Source organism: Microcebus murinus, chromosome 19 (genome assembly GCF_040939455.1).
Source record: "Microcebus murinus isolate Inina chromosome 19, M.murinus_Inina_mat1.0, whole genome shotgun sequence".
NCBI classification, from domain to species: domain Eukaryota; kingdom Metazoa; phylum Chordata; class Mammalia; order Primates; family Cheirogaleidae; genus Microcebus; species Microcebus murinus.
This window is the reverse complement of record NC_134122.1, coordinates 39,040,694-39,058,412: the sequence shown is the minus strand read 5'-3', so window position 1 is coordinate 39,058,412 and position 17,719 is coordinate 39,040,694.

Genomic DNA, 17,719 nt, shown 5'->3' with positions numbered 1-17,719 from the left:
GGTACCTGTGAGCACACCTTTGCTAAGCAAACCAATCAGTCCAGAGCCCACACCCCAACCACCGCCTCCACGGGCCTCTCACACTCTGGGCCACTGTCCCCTGCCCTAATCACCCCACGGCCAGGTACGAACAACTAGAGTCAGCTTCTATGTGCCAGAGCCTGCTGAAATAATTAAAACTGGCCAGTCCTAAGCCTCCTTGCCTTGCCTGTGAAAACCACCATCAAGGCTCTGGCCCGCAGCCTCCTGACCAGCCCCAGTGTGTCCCTGTGTGGCCCTGCATGGCTGCCCTGCCTCCTGTTTCTAGGGACCTGTGCGTATGAACTTCTTCCTTCGTGACAGTGATTTTCACGCCTGTGTGTCTTCCCATCCCTGAGTAAAAACAAATGTTATAAAACGTTTTACAGCAATTCATGACGTCCAGTGAGAAAAGCCAGCCAATTGCTCAGAAGCACGGTCATTCATAAAAGTGAGGCCAGACATACTCTGTCCCGTGAGCTCTCTGGAAGGGGACGTTTGTCACGGCATAAGAAGAGTCCTCAAAGCCAAATCCATAAGTAATAGGAAAATGACTAAAAAGAGGCGTAAACACCCAAGTTCAGAGGGGAGTGGTTCCAGGGAGTTTTTGCAGCTCCGGAGGAGCGTGGCTTCTTTTCCCTTCTTTTGGTTGTTCCTTTTTTGCTTTTTGCATCACCCTGAGCACTTTCTGAGACTTAGTAGATCTATTTATCTTAATGTGGTAGGAAAACATTTTGAAATATTAACTGATTATTTTTATTCTTGGTATTTGTTTCCTATCACATGGCCCTTCTTTCTAATATTAGAGGCCAAGTTTAGAGATACATTCTTGGCCTCTATTTTAAAATAGGCTTGTGGACACTACAGCAGAGATAACATCCTGAAAAACTAAGGACTTCAATGGTGAGTGAGCTTGGCTTTTTGGGAGGAGGAGTAAGGTATTTTGGTATTAAGTGGCTAAGAGGGCGGGCGGGCGTGGTGGCTCACACCAACACCGGTAATCCTAGCACTCCGGGAGGCCAAGGTGGGCGGATCATTTGAACTCAGGAGTTCAAGACCAGCCTGAGCAAGAGCGAGGCCCCGTCTCTACTAAGAAGGAAAGAAGGAAGTTAGCTGGACAACTAAAAAAAAAAAAAAATAGGCTAAGTAATAGAGGTGTAAGTGTATGGAGTTCACCTGTGAACAACAGGTTAGAAGAATACTTATCCCATTTTTTTTTTCACCACAGAACGAGGGGAGGAAAACTCATTTTCCGAACTTGGGAAGGGACAGTAGCAGGAAATGCCTCTCGTGCTGTGAGCCTCTCGAAGAAGGGACTCCATGTGCAGGTACACCTGGGCCAATGAGTGACGATGACGGCCCCTTGCCAGGTTGCGGCTGCCCCTGAGCAGGGGGCATGTGCTCCTAGTCTAGTGGGGAGACACGGCCAGCGAGCCTGGGGCTTGGGAGTGCCACGAGTGGGGTCTGCGGAAGCCGAGCCTGTGGTGCTGGGGAGGGCGTGTGTCAAGGAAAGATCCCGAGACCCAGGGGGTCCCAGCAGTGCTGTGAGGGTGGTGGGGCCTGGGGGAGTCTCATAGTTCTGGGGACGAGGACGTAGCTACTTGTAAAGCAGTGGCCCTGGACGTCCAGGATGCAGAGGTGTGGGGATGAGGACCCTGCAGAGGGCTAGTGGGCAGAGGTGGCCTGAGGCCAGTCCTCAAACTTCCTCACTCACTGGAGTCCCCCAAGCCCCAGGGCACAGAGAGCGTCAGGCCAGGAGAAATACCTGAATTTAATTAAACCTTGAAATGACTTGGTTGTTAATCACTTAATAGAGTTAATCTGGAAATAAGATTATTTGCTCTTAGGAGAAAATAGGGGCTCAAGACAAAAGTAAAACTTGGTTCTAGAAAACGCTGTTTCACTTTTGCATGGTTGGGCTCCTGGGCAGCTCGCGGTACATAGGCATTTCGTGTCGGGCAGGGTTTCCTTCCCACTGACACCCAGTCGTGGATTATTGGATGTAGGCAGGACTCAAGATGAGCCTCCAGTTTTCCCTTTTGTTCTTATAGGAAAATAGTTTGTCTATATTTCCTTGTTTTTGTAATTTTTGGAAAGTGAAGGAAGCAGAGCATGCCCCCTCGTCCAGTGCCCATATTGGACATGAGAAACGGTGTTCCGGTCCCCGTGTGGCCACGTGCTACCTGCACAATCTTAGGTTACTGCATCTCTCTGTGCCGCCCTTTCCCCCTGGCAAATGGGAAAGGGTGACAATTGCAATTCGTTGTGAAGAGTCAGTGAACTGCCGCCACAGTAGCATCTGGTTTGTCGTGAGAAGGGATGTGCAACCCTTACAATGTGCAACCCTATGGCCAGGGACACGTTTATTTGTACTTTATTAGAAAACTGTCAGCTGAGTAGGGATATTGCACTTTTGAACTAAAGGTATGATGCATCAGAGGCAGGAGTCAAACAAGATATAAATGTATTTCTTCTTGTAAGAGTCTAGGGGTGTTGCAACACAATTCACAACTGCAAAGATATGGAATCGACCTAAGTGCCCTTCAGTTCATGAGTGGATGAAGAAAATGTGGCATATATATGCCATGGAGTACTACTCAGCCATAAAAGTGAATGAAATAAAGTCACTCGCGGCAACATGGAGTGAACTGGGGACTAAGTCTGACCTTGGGTCACATTAGGCAATGTTTGTCACATGGCAGGGGGCAGCCAGGGCCATCAGCTCTCTGGCTTGAAGCATCCTTTGGCGGGGGGCACCCAGTCAACATGAGGGGGGTGGGATCTGCTCCGATCAGAGTGAGGTGGAGGAAGTGTCACCTGCTCTGATGGAAGCTCTTTCCCCACAAGCTTCTTGCGTGTGTGTCAACCCAGTGAGGGCTATTCCCGGCTATTTTCCTTGTGTGGTCCTCAAGCCACCACATGACAGTCCCCTGAGGTGCTTGGGCACATGCAGATTCCTGGGCTCCAACCCCGTTGGAATCTAGGGGAGGACACCTGGACTCTGCAATTCAACAAAGTCCCAGGTGACCCTAGAGGATGAACGCTGGTGAACGGCTGCCCCGGGGAGCAGAAACACATCCGTCCCCGGCAGAGCCGAGGCTGAGCCAGTCCATGGACCTGTGCTGCTGTCGTAGCTGCAGGTTTTGGGAGATCCGCTTCCAGGGATGGCTGCAATAATTAGCACTTCGGATATCGGCATAAAGAAGCGCCGAGGGGAAAACAACTTGGAACAAGGCATTGGGGGGCGGGATGGAGAGGCCTTTTGAGGACGACCCCTTGCACCTCCATCACCTGGCAAAGAGCAGCCACGGATGCAGGCAACAACTCTGGTGACCGCTGCAGAGCTGGCAGGCAGGACCTCGTATTGTAACCCAGGACGAGGCACCAATGTCCTCCGAGGAGGGAGCCGGCAGAGCCTCCAGTAGATCCACTGTCATGTAGCCCAGAGAAATGCGCTGTAACACAGCAGGTGCTGCTTCTGCGGCTGCAGGGCACCGGGTGTGCCACTGCTCCGGTGCACGACGGGTCCTTTGCCTGGAAAACATGGGCGACAGGTCATGTCCAGATCTAATCCCAGGCCCCCTGTGAATTACCGAGCAGATGGTGTGGTCCGTTTGACGCTCACACCTGGTGGCTGCCGAAACCCTAGAAAGCCAGCGCGTAATTAGAAAATAAACCACCCGGCTTCATTTATTCAATTTCTCTTGCCAAGTGAGAAATCTCACCCATCAAGAATGATTTTTCTTCCATGAGGGTTGTGTTTGCCTGCTCGGTGTGAGACTTCACAGATGGTTCTCGTTTTAATTTTAACGTAGATGTTAGTAACAACCCTAATATGACCACAACCGCCAGCAGCAGCTCTGATGCCCCGCACGCACGCGTAAAAGGACTCACACTTGCAAAGCGCTTGTCCGTGAGCAAGATCTATAGACACACAGGACAATGCTTCCCTCTCCCTCCCTCCTTCCCTTCTGCAAATTTGTATTGTGTGCCCACTGTGGGTGAGTGGGCATTACAGAGTGGGCATCACGTCGTCCAGTGATGGCAGGACAAACGAGCAGCAAGAGCCCCTGTGATGAGGGCAAGGACAGTGGCGAGTGCAGAGGGAGGGAGACTTTGATTAGGGGCAACACTTCCAGTGCACCCTGGAGGTTCAGCAGGAGCTTTGTAGGGAAATATGTGGGAGCTAGAAGGCCTTTCTCAGGGATCTGGGGATGAGCAGCATGCATTGCTGGAGCTCAGGGTACGTGTGGCTTGTGGGAGGTATGGATAGAAAAGCAGGCAGAGGCCAGGCCAGGAGGGGCTTTCTGTCTCCTGCCCAGGGGTTGGCTTTTCCCCTGTAGGAGCCCCCTTGGGTCTTCCGGGGAGGAGTTGGTAAGGTTGCTGAGGAAGACGGCCTGGACGCACAGCTGACCGCCTGGAAAGAGAGGCCTGGCTGACGATCAGTTCTGTGCTCGAAGCAGTCGAGAGAGGTTTGCAGACTTAAGTGCTCATCCTGGGTCAGTTCCCACGTTAACTGAAGATGTTGGTGCCCTGGATAGATCTATCCAATGAAGACAGACAAGCTGTTTGTCTAACATGTGCCTGAAACGAAGGTGGTGAGACTGACAGAACCCGGCCACTACATTCATTTTCAAATAATCGACAAGGAAAATACTTGCCACAATTTGATAAATAGTATCCTCCTACCTAAAGAAAATAGAAAATTGACCTAAAAAGGACCCAAATAGAAAAAATGGACAAAGGATGTGTATATTTAAGATAAATAATACATAGAAGCACAAGGAACATAAGAAATTCACAAAACAATACAGATAAAAAATATTTAGCACTGTTAGAGACCAAGGCAACAATCCTACCAGCTGTGAGAATTTTCACTTTTCACATATCAAATTGGCAATACTTAAGAACCAAACGCACAATTTGGAGAAGTACAGAGAAAATGATGGTAGGAGGGCCCTCCCTCCCCCACACTGCTGGGGGTATGGACATTGGAAACTTTTCTGGAAAAAAATTTGGAAAATTAAAACCAAACACCATACAAATTTCTTGTTCTGTGATCTTACTTTCAGGACTCTATCTTAAGGGAAGAATAAATGAGACAGCCAAGATGAATGTTTAAGGACGTTGAGCTCAGTGTTGTTTATGTTAATCCTAAACAGGAATCAGCGAGTCATACAATGCTAGTAGCCCACTTTGATGAGCTACAGCACCTGGCATAAGATGTACTACTACGTGACCCTTAGATGCATATGTTCAAATTTTTTGAAATAATATAGGAAAATGACCATGATATAACAGTACATTTTAAAAAGCAGCATATTAAATCATAAAATTGGCATGTTCCCAGGTTTATTTTTTAAACTATATGAGTATACACTTAAATAAATACTATTATAGGAGGACATGTATCCAAATGGGGAGATTATGAATGTTTTTTTCCCAAGGAATTTCTCTATTTCCTTGTATTTTGCAAGTTTTCTAAAATGAATGTTACTTTTATAATACTTATTATTATTTTTTATTTTTTTTTTTGAGACAGAGTCTCACTCTGTTGCCTGGGCTAGAGTGCCGTGGCATCAGTCTAGATCACAGCAACATCAAACTCCTGGGCTCATGCAATCCTTCTGCCTCAGCCTGCTGAGTAGCTGGGACTATAGGCATGTGCCACCATGCCCGCTATTTTTTTCTATATTTTTAGTTGGCCAATTAATTTCTTTCTATTTTTAGTAGAGACAGGGTCTCACTATTTTTTATTTTTTGAGACAGAATCTCACTTTGTTGCTCAGGCTAGAGTGAGTGCCATGGTGTCAGCCTAGCTCACAGCAACTGCAAACTCCTGAGCTGAAACAATCCTTCTGTCTCAGCCTCCCAAGTAGCTGGGACTACAGGCATGCGCCACCATGCCTGGCTAATTTTTTCTATATATTTTTAGTTGGCCAATTAATTTCTTTCTATTTATAGTAGAGATGGGGTCTCACTCTTGCTCAGTCTAGTTTCGAACTCCTGACCTTGAGTGATCCACCTGCCTCAGCCTCCCAGAGTGCTAGGAGTACAGGCATGAACCACCGCGCCTGGCCTTATAATAATTATTTTTTTTAAATTAGCCTAAAAAGCATGCTTGCCCCACTCCAGCAGCCCTACCATGTTCCTGCAGCTGCAGCGAGCTGGCTGTGGCTGGGCCAGCTGGAGTGTCAGGTTGGGCCCATGGTTGGCCAGGTATGGAGAGGGTTCTGTTTTAGCTGTCTCATCTGCCCCTGAGCAGAGGTGGCCACTCAGTGGTCACTGAAAGGTGAGAGAGAGGCTGCCCTTCTCACCAGAGGAGGGAGGTGGGGGCTCAGGTGCAATTGTGCAGCAGTTCCTGCACTTCCTTTTCTATACCCATCTCTTACTCCCTCTACCCTCTCCTGCCCCACATGCTGGCCTGCAGGGCCTTCCTGATGCTACCTGGCTGATGAACATCCTCCCAAGTGGTACCCCATCTGTCCCAGTGCACTGACCCTAGTTTCCAATCACAGAGAAAAGGGCGCTGATGGTACTAGTTCTGCTAAGACATGAGTAATTCATTGACTGATTTAACTGAGCCAGGGATCCTTATGTTTTAAAGTTGAGTGTTTGCAAAAAAACCACAAAAGTTCATTGTTTTAGTCTGTTTGGGCTGCGATAACAAAATACCGTAGACTCGGTGGCTTACAAACAACAGAAATTTATTGCTCACAAGTCTAGGGGCGGGGAAGTCCAAGATCAAGGCGTCAGCAGCTTTGGTGTCTGGTGAGAACTTTGTCTCTGCTTCTCAGGTGATGCCTTCTTGCTGAGCCCTCGCCTGGCGGGAGGGGCACATGAGCTCCTCCAGGCCTCTTTTATAAGGGTGCTAACCCATTCACAAGGGCAGAACCCTCATGACCTAATCACCTCCCAAAGGTCCCACATCTTATTACTATCACACTGGGAAGTAGGTTTCAACACATGAATTTAGGGGGGACACAAATGTTCAGATCACATCAGTCACCTTTATGGGAGTGTCCCAGGCCATGGCCCAGCCCAGTGGAAGCAAGTCTGGAGCACTAGCTCAGCACTGAGGCCGGCAGGTGGGTACGTAGAGCTCTATCCTTGTGCCCTGCAGGGGCAAGGGTGGCTGATGCCACAGTGGACTCCTTACCTGTCTGAAGGGACTAGGGAGTGGTGCTGAAAGCCTGTCCCAGTGACCCTGGGGTGCCACTGGGGTCAGCCCTGGGCCTCCCTGAGAAGCTGACTCTTCAAGGGTACAGTTGGGTTGAGGTCACCAATCACAAGGTGTTTGCCAAGTGTTGGCACTGTCCCAGGCACTGGGCAGCCCCAGGGGACAGGGTCTTACCTGTTCTGCTCACTGTGGTATCCCCAGTGCCTAGAGGAACGTCTGCACAGAGCGAACACACCATCAGGGACACGCCCAGCTTCTAGATACTTGAAGCTTAGGTAAGTTTTGGTGGGCCTTTTTAAGCAAAACAATACAAAATTTTAAACAACAAACGAGGTTCAAAATAAATCACTTTTGTATAGCAAAAGAATCATAACAAATTGCAAGTTCTAAAAAGCCTTGTAGGCCATAATATTATAAGATATAGGAAAATAGCATCAACTTTTTATTAATTAGTCAGCTGACACAACTTTGCAATGCTTTTACACAGTCTAGCTTCTGGCACCATCTCTCTCGACTCTATCGTGCCACCTTTGCTCACGTACTTCCAGCGCTTGGCTCAGAAGAGAACTTGGGGGTGCCGGGGATATGGCACAGCTGCACTGTGGCCTTGGGGCACCCAGTGAGCTGTCCCCTCACGATGGCTGTGTGTGGAAGTGACTGTGGTCACATAAATAGAGCCCACCAAACCCAAACTAAAGTATCCCCATCTCAGCCAGACCCCAAATCACCAATAGCTAACCCCATCCCATACAGAGGGAAATATAATGGGGAGAAAATTGCGGCCAAGATATTTCACTTTTACAAATTGTACCAAAACCTAAGGCCTTATATAAGCATCGAAAGGAATCCTCCCAGAGTCTCAGTAGGGACCTGTGTACATGAAGGTCCACGAAACTTCAGCTTCAGTAGCTTTACTATAAAACCACACTGGGGAATATTTATTTGTTGCAAACATTTGTTGATTTGAGTAAAAGACATGCAGCCAGCCCGTGCAGAGCTCACGTTGTGGTGCAGACACCCAAACTTGCAGGACCCAGGATGTCTTGCTCCATGCTGGATTCCCAAGTCTACCTGAGGGACCTGAGAGCCGACCTCAGAGCCAGACCCGGCTGGATCTGCAGAGTCACTTTCAGAGATCTGTCACAGGGTGTGTCTCCACACTCAGGTATCAGAACCCGAAGGCTTGAAGCTGGGGACTGCTGTGGAGAACAACAGGACCCCTGTCCTGCTTTCTGAAGCACAGTGGCAGTTTTAAGGGGTGAACTGGGGAGTTTCGGTCAGAGGGCTTGGTGAAGCCAGAGGGCCAGATTTCCCCACTGGGCGCTTGGGGTGGGGTTTGACGGTGAGGAGCAGACCCCGGAAAGGTGTTTTCATGCACTCCTGGGGTGGGTTTGGGAACCAAGGTCCTCATGTGGTTGGTGACCGTGATGGAACATGTAGCTGGGGCAAAGGAGAGGGAGTGGATGGAGTCAGGGCTGGCCTGAAAGACGAAAGCCTGTCCCCCTGCAGTGGGGTCCCTGTGTTTCATGTTCCACCCGGCTCTGTAGCAGGCACCTGTGCTCTGCATTATCCCGTCTTCTGACCTGCAGGCAGGAGAGCAATTCCAGATACTTCTTCAGAAGTCAGCCCTCTTCCTCCCAAGAAGGAGGTGGCCCTGAACACTATCTTTGGTTTCCTGCAGTTCTCTGGGGACCCAAAGCCCAGATGGTGTTAGGTACTTATCACCCCTCCCCCAAGCCTCGGGCTCACAGTTGCCCCAGGCCCACATCACTTCTCAGGCAGGGAGAGGGACAAGGGACATGTTCCAGGAGTAGCCTTGTCCTCCCTGGGGGCCTCTAGTGGGCAGTGGAGTCCCACCCCCTCCCCACACTGCTCTGGCCAGGCTGTGCCCTCCCGTCTCGCAGAACCCACAGGTAAGGGGCACAAACTAGAGCCCGGCTCTGCTGTCCAAGTTCTTGTTGGGCCTTGGACCGCAACCCCTGAGCTCCAGCTTACATACCCACTGGGTAGGGAGTGCTGCTTGGTTGCCTAGCAATACAATGTCTCTGGGGATGTAAATGGTAAATATGGATCATTGATAAGGACACCAATGTAGTGGTGTCCTCTTGAGTTAAAATAATACAGCAGGGCCAGGGGCGGTGGCTCGTGCCTGTAATCCTAGCTCTCTGGGAGGCTGAGGCGGGCGGATCGTTTGAGCTCAGGAGTTCGAAACCAACCTGAGCAAGACAGAGACCCCGTCTCTACTATAAATAGAAAGAAATTAATTGGCCAACTAATATATACAGAAAAAATTTGCCAGGCATGGTGGCGCATGCCTGTAGTCCCAGCTACTCGAGAGGCTGAGGCAGCAGGATGGCTTGAGCCCAGGAGTTTGAGGTTGCTGTGAGCTAGGCGGACGCCACAGCACTCACTCTAGCCTGGGCAACAAAGCGAGACTCTGTCTCAAAAAACAAAAAACAAAACAAAAATACTTACAGCAGCTTGGTGCTGAGCTCACAAGCCCAGTCATGCAGAGTGCTGAGTGGATGGATTAGCACTTGGAAGCCTTAGACCTCTGACTTGGGTGATGTGCTTATGTTTCAAACTAGAGCCCTTGGAGCCACGTGAGCTGGGTATGGAAGTCCTCTCCCTGGGCTTAGATGGGACACACATATCTCAGGTGAGGACGTTTGCTCTCTGAATCAATTCTGCCAGCCACTCTTCAAAGAGATTCCACTCCTGTTTCTCAGGAGAAGCTAAAGGTGTAGACCTCAGTCAGCGGTCACAAGGCACCACTGTTGAGGGAGGTGTCTTGAGAGGACCAAGCTGAATGCAATGTCAAACCAAAAAGCTGAGAAAGGTTTTCCAGCTCCTCAAATAAATCGGGTCATCGCCTCTTTAGGAACTAAGACTCATATTCTTTTTAGTAACTCAATTCTTTACACCTCTCTCCAAACTTAAATTCTCAGCCTCTAAGGAATTGTCCCATCATGTGCTATCTGTGCCACTATTGTCAAAAATACTCATGTCTAGGTCGGGCGCAGTGGCTCACGCCTGTAGTCCTAGCACTCTGGGAGGCCAAGGCAGAAGGATCGTGTGAGCTCAGGAGTTCAAGACCAGCCTGAGCAAGAGCGAAACCCCCGTCTCTACCAAAAATAGAAAAATTAGCCAGGCATGGGTGGTGCATGCCTGTAGTACCAGGTACTTGGGAGGTTGAGGCAGGAGGATCATTGGAGCCCAGGACTTTGAGGTTGCTGTGAACTAGGCTGATGCCATGGTACTCTAGCCCAGGCAACAGAGTGAGATTCTGTCTCAAAAAAAAAAAAAAAATCCTCATGTCTAAATCCCAAAGGAAATTAGTCTGAAAGTCCTTGTTTCTGTAATGGGCTTGGATGGGTACTTTCATGTCATGCAAACCAACTGCTGAAAGAGAAATTTTAAAATTCTCTCCTTTCTCCTCTGGGCTGTGCCCTCAGGAGCCACCTGAGCCACTGCAGAGGTGCGTGTGGGGCTATTTATAAACGTGGCACATGATGAGTGCTGGCCGGGGCGAGGGCATCACCCAGGACTGGAAGGTTGGGGAGGAGGAAACATACCGAGTCTGAATGTGGCCATGATATCATTTACCTTCTAATCCGTGTGGCCCGCCGCCCAGGGAATGCCATCTGAGCCCTTGAGAGAGCCCCACGGGAAAGTTCGGTCCCTGAGGACCCCAGCTGGTAGGTTTGAAAACGTCTGCACCTGCTACACGTCCTGGGCTTGGAGAAGAAATCACCAGCACCTGGTTTTCTTTGTCAGTTTATGCCCCCAGAGTTGTTTTCTTGTGTTACAATGGACACTAGAGTTTTCCCATAGTCTCACCTTCCTTCTGCACTGTCCTTTTAGATAACAGCAGAATTCAGGGCAGAGAAAGATGTTTTAACTGAGTGGCAGGCTCCAGACCCAGATGATCTACAACTGGGCATTCTAAAGATAGATGCTCCTTGCTCCTGAAGAGAATTTGGAGCCCTTTTTTGGTGACTTTTAACACAACATGGAGGACGACGGAAGTACTGAAAAGATAGGAATCAGGCAGGCATTTCTGTATTTTTTGAAAAAGCAAACATAGTAGATTCTAAGAAACTGCTGATCTGCTTGACATCAATTCCCAAAAGCTCCTGGGATTGACTGCTGAACGTCTGATTTGTGATGAGTAGCAAAAGAACACGGGGATGGCTGGAAATCTGTGCTCGCTCAGAAAGAGATGGCCATGCCAAACTCACATCAGTCCTCATTTAGATCGTGGTGCTCAGTCAGTGCCTCAGAGGAATCCCATAGATAGCATCTTTTAAAATTTCATCAGGCATCTGGCAAGATCCCTGCCTCCACACACATGCACAAATTATCCACGCATGGTGGCGCACACCTGTAGTCCCAGCTACTTGGGAGGCTGAGGCAGGAGGATCGCTTGAGTCCAGGAGTTCAAAGCTGCAGGGAACTATGACCACACTACTGCACTCCAGCCTGGACAACAGAGTGAGACCCTGTCTCTAAAAATAAAAAATGAAAAAAAAAATCAGTAAGAGAGGAAATCAGAGCAAGAAAAAGATAAGGGTAGAAAACGGAACAAAATTGCAGTAGATTACTGCACAAAAGTAGGTCATAAATTTGGTTATTTTCTGGCAGTCAAAGCAAAGAAAAAAATACAAACCCTGCAGCATCCAGAGGGGGAAAAGAAAACAAGTCCATTTGTCAATAAAAGACGGAGACAAATTGTCCTATGGGGTTCACAAAGGGGACGTGGGTGAAGTGGCGGGCAGGTCACAGCACTTCCCTTGCACAGATTTAGGAGAGAATTTAGTCTCGGTGTTTCTCGCACAGGGCTTCCGTGAGGGCAATACTCCAACTCCAAGTGTAATTCAGAAAAAGTGATTCTGTGAGGGGCAGAGCAATGCTGTTGAAGCACCCTGCTTTCTAACGGATTGGCTGGAATGCAGAGGAAAATTTAGAATTTGGAATCCCTAAAGCAATGGAGCAAGTGTCTATCCAGTAGGCAATTCTTCATGAAAACTATTTTCACTATTTTCTGATCTCCAGCTTAATAGAGTTGGAGGCTGTAATCCCTGGCTTAAAAAAAAAAAAAACTGGCGTGCAGATAATCCTGTGCTGCTTAATTACGTGGACAGTAGGCGGTCCATCCTCTCACGAAAGGTATGAAGCCTCATGAAAAGATAGGTTTCCTGATGTAGATAGGACCAAGAATTTTCTCAGAAATGCAAACAGATTGGGAACCCAGGGCTCGCCGTGCTACCCAGCAATGGAGCAAGGCGGTAGGAATTGCAGTCTGGGCACTCTTTCAAAGCAGGCGTTTCCAACGCAGCCAAATGAGACTTCACAGAGAATTCCATGTTCTGACAAATTGCCATGGTAATCACCCTGTTCTTCTGGATGTGATGGCTTATTATCTCGTAGTCAAGGTAATTGGGGAGATTTTTGCTTCTTTGTTAGATAGGTCCAAAAGTGGGAACATCAGGGAAGGGAGATTGTTCTGGAAGGAGACAGAGGCACTGTGCTGTGCCCAGCTGGGAAGGGCATGGGGGTGGGAAGGGAGGGAAAGAGAGGCAGGGAGGAAGGAGGAGAGGGTAGGGGGATGGAGGGAGGGAGGGAAGGGGAGGAAGAAGAGATGAGAAGGGGAGGGAGAGGGAGGAGGACAGGGAGGGGCTGAGGACCCCAGGGGCTGTTCAGGGAAGGCACTAGTAGGCAGAAAGCAGCACAGTGGAGAAGGGCAGAGACACAGGGTCTTCAGTTGAGGTAGCAGGCATTGGGTTCCAGGGCTGAGTAGCTTCTCAGGGAGGAGCTCAACTGGTGGTCACAGTCAGGGTCCGTGGCTAGTGGGTCCTGGCACAGAACATCTTTGCCTCTTCTCAGTAAGTAAAGGTCTTAGGGCAGTCTTCCCGTGGGACTCCAGAAGTCCCCATGCAGGTGACAGTCTCTGTAGCCGTGGACTTGGGCGTGGAGAGACAGTGTGCATGCAGGGTGTTCTCTGTTCTGTGACTTTCTTCCTGTTGACAGGGGATCCAGGCTGTCTAGTAGGGGTATTTCCCTAGGCTTCTTGGGAGCAACTCAAGCTGAGTACTTGGTTTTCCACGCACTTCCTTGAGTTTTCCGGTGGCTGGTATGGCCTTGAGAAGTAGGTTATGAGTACCAAGAGTAATCCAGTAGAACAAATGCCTTGTCTAAATGCAGTCCCTAAAAATGTGCCTGTCCATATGTATTTTTCTATATGACAGCTGCTGGCTGTGTCCATCATAGACAAGAAGACAAATAGGGCAATTGAACTACCGAGCTATAGTCGAGGGTTTTTAAAAAAAGTTCCTTTGCTCTCATCGAGCAGTCTGGATCAGCTGGGAGCCCTGACAGGGCCCTGCTGGGCCACAGGCATGGGGCCTGCCCAGCCTGTAGACTCAGTTTGGATCTGGACTTTTCTCTCTGCAGGGCAATGAAGGGCTTGTTGCTTATGACCATGTTCCCACTTGGGACATTGTGGCCGGTCAGCCTCCACTGAGGTGATAAGGGAGTGGATGAACAAGTGAGACATTGTCTGATAGGACTTACCCCTGCAAGTCATTGCGTGTTAAGCACCCAGTCTCAGAGATGAGCCTGACATTCTGACCCTGTGGCTGGGAGAATGAAAAGGCCATCAACAGAAGTTGGAAATGCAGAAGGGATTGGTGGTGGGGGGAGGTGACAAGAAAAAGGTAGAGATGAGCACTCGGGGGGAGGTGTTGGAAAACTATGCACAGGGAGACAATGGCCAATAAGTTGGATCTCCAGAGAGGGGCCAGACATTGAGATATTAATGTCGTCATCAGTCACCTGTGGTCATCTGTGCAGAGATGGTACATGAAGAGAGGTGAGGAAAGAATGGGGAACCCTTAGTTTAAAAAGGAGGAGAAAAAAAAAATAAAAAAATAAAAAGGAGGAGAATGGCCGGGTGCGGTGGCTCACTTTGGGAGGCCGAGGCAGGCAGATTGCTCAAGGTCAGGAGTTCAAAACCAGCCTGAGCAAGAGTGAGACCCCCATCTCTACTATAAATAGAAAGAAATTAATTGACTACCTAATATATATAGAAAAAATTAGCCAGGCATGGTGGCACATGCCTGTAGTCCCAGCTACTTGGGAGGCTGAGGCAGAAGGATCACTTGAGCCCAGGAGTTTGAGGTTGCTGTGAGCTAGGCTGATGCCATGGCGCTCACTCTAGCCTGGGTAACAAAGCAAGACTCTGTCTCAAAATAAATACATAAATAAATAAAATAAAAAGGAGGAGAAAGCATAGGAAGCCTCCAAGGATATTGGAAAGCCCATTTGAGAGGAAGGAGCCAGGACAGTCCAGTGTATTAAATAAGATGCTTAATTACACATTATGAAAATCAACTCTGGCTAATTTTAGGAGAAAAAACACCTATCGAAAAGTTGATGGGGTAGCTTCTAGAATCTCTGGAAGGACTGAAACACCGGGTTTGGATCTCTGAGAGGAAGAACACTAGCAGAGACTGCCACTACCGTGGGGTACTACATGCTGCTGTATCCCACCTCTGACACCATTAGCTCTGAGTTGTTGCATTTCTCTCAGCACTGTGCCGTCCCACAAACTGAATCTTGAAATTGGCATTTTAGCCAAAGAGATGTCCTTTCAGCCCATGTCTCCGTGCATCAGTAGACCCAGAATCAAAGTCTGGGGGCAGGGGCAGGTACGGAGCAGAGTTTAGGTCTCATGAATGCACCCTGGCTGCAAGGGAGGCCAGGGAAAATAGCTAGCATTTCTAGCTTCTCCACTGGGAGGAGACAGTTAATCCAGCACTGTGCAGAGACCAGCGGGAAGGAGGTGGTGGTAGAGGGAGTGCCATGTGGGTGGAGTTACGAGGGGTGGGAACAGAGCATGTGAGATGGAAAGAACAGCTCATTCTTGGAAGGAAAAAAAGAGTGAAGTCAGGGAAGCTCTTGGAGGTCAGCCTCCCCGTCCCAGCAGGATGAGGCTGTTGAGTTGAGATAGGATGGGACAGCACACTGAGGCTTAGCATGGAAGGGCTCATGCGGTGGGAGGTAAGGGACGTTCAGCCACACGCCCTGAACATGGATAGCCAGTGGCACTCATGTCCATGTAAAGCTGCCCATTCTGTTGTTGACCAGACTTAGTTGCTAGCAGGTTTTCTTGTGTTGAACTTGAACGCCTATGCAGCAAGTGTCTATTCTTTTTCTATTATTTCTCAGGAATGCAGCACCAGACCTTCCTTTCCATTGGCTCCCCAATCTCCACTGTGGGGAGCCCTCCTGGGGCCGCCTCCCACTGCAGTCTTCCTCTACCAAAGTTGAGGGGCAGATCCTCCTCCTGCCCATGCCAGGACCCTGCAGCCTGGCCTCTGGGGTCCCTTTGGTGTACACCCATTTTCTACCCTCTCCATTTCTTCTATAAGTCCATTTAGGCCACCCCTAAAAGTTCCCTTTTGCTTAAGAAACCAGTCCCAAGTCAGTAATACTTGCCACAGTTACCTCTTGTCATCTCTGCTCACTGGTCCCAATGCCACATGCAGAACAAACTGACACCATCATCCACACTGGCAGTACTTCAGGGTTGTATGACCAGGGGATTCTCTGGAGGGGGGGTTTCCCTCCTCTGACGTAGAAATACAGTTTGATAGATACTGCTTCTGACTGTAGATTTTTTTGACAGCTGTCCCTCACTTATGGTCAATTATGTTCCAGACAGTGCTGTCAAATTTGGTCTTTCTCATCCTGTTCTTATTATTTTAACACAAAAACAAATGTATAAATGGACATATGTTGTTTTGTCTGCTTGCTGCTTGTCCCTGTCCCGCGTGGTTTCCGTGGCAGGGCTGGTGATCCCAGCCTCCCACCCTGTCCCCATCTACGGGGAGGAGCATGTGCCCTGGGCTTGGCCAAGCAGATCACCTCATAGGCCTGGCAGCAGCTGAGCACGTGACTGAGGAATCTTTCGCTATCATCAAAATACCCAGTTCTCTTTTGCTGGCGGTTCTCAGCTCAGACAACATAAATGTGGGCTGCGAGTGACACTTTCTCCAGCTGTGTGAGGGAAGAAGTCCTTTTCCAGCGGGAGAAGCAGCAGCAGCCCTCTGCAGGAAAGCAGAGCTTAAAGATAGGAAGAGAATCGCCCAATTACATTGATTGAACTCCTGGGTCTGGCTTTGCCTGAGCCAATAAATATCCTTTCTGTTTAAGCTGGTTTGAACCAGTTTTTTGCCACTTTCCAAGTGGGTAAGGCCTGACACAATTACATCTTTAAAAATTAGAATGAAAATAATATATTTTAATTATGGAAAATAGGGACATTTAAAAAGAAAACCCCCAAATCATTCCTAATCCTGTTTTTTAGTTATTAAAAAAATGGCACCATACCTTATATTCTTTTGCTTGTGTATGTGTTGTGTTGTAGATTGTAAAATCTACACACACATTCCTCCATCTAGTATGTAATGTGAAGTTGCTGTGCCTCATATGCAAAGATGGAGTTTATTTCTCTCTCCCTTGAATCTTAGCCTTGTGACTTATTGGAACATTAGAATGTGGCAGGAGATGTATATGACCTTCAGATGCCAGCCCAGCCTTCTGGAGGATGTGACCAACATAGTCCAGCCCACAGCCAGTTCCGTGAGGGAGGTCATACTGAACCCTCCAGCCCCACCCTACCTCCATGGGAATCCCACTGTGGAGACATTGCTCAGCTAACCCTCAGAATCATGAGAAATAATACATCTTCATTGTTTTAAACGACTAAGATTTGGAGTGGATTATGCAGCAAAAACTGAGACCGATAGTGTCCTGCATTTCTCATATAATTGCACATAACCATTTCCCCATGTTATTAAATGTACATTAAGGGTTTTTTTAGTTGCAAATATCAGAAACCAACCCCAGCTACCTTAAACAAAAAGGAAATGCATTAGAATGTTTCTGAAGTATGTCAAGGAACAGAAGGTATAGTTGGGAAGGGGAGAATTCAGGGCCAGAAAACTGCCATTGAGAATCCAGTGTGAATGACTTCTTGACTATAACCTCAAGTTCTTAGAACAGGCAGTCTGACCGGACCACCTGGGCCAGCGCCCACCTCTAGATCATTTAATTATGATTGTGGGGGTAGGGGCAGCCCGACTGCAGACACAGATGTGAAAAATTAGGTGAGCCAGAACAGGGGAATTCACTCATGGCCTGGGCCTGCTTTTAAACTGCTAAATACGTTTTGATTTTCCAAAAGTTCTTTGTTTTCAAATCTGTATGTAGCTCCTGTATCAAGGCTCCTTTTAAAAGGGGAGGGGGGAATGGGAATAACTAGCAGGAGGTCACTTTTGAAACTGTAACAACAAATGGGTCAGCCTTGTATACTTCTGCACAATGCAATGGAATCTGTGAGGGTTTTGTCAACGGAAAAGAACCCAAAGTCTAAAATAATTTAAATATGTTTATTCTGAGCTGAATATGCGTGAGCATGGCCTGGAGAGCTACACCCAAGAAGCCTTGAGCAAGTAG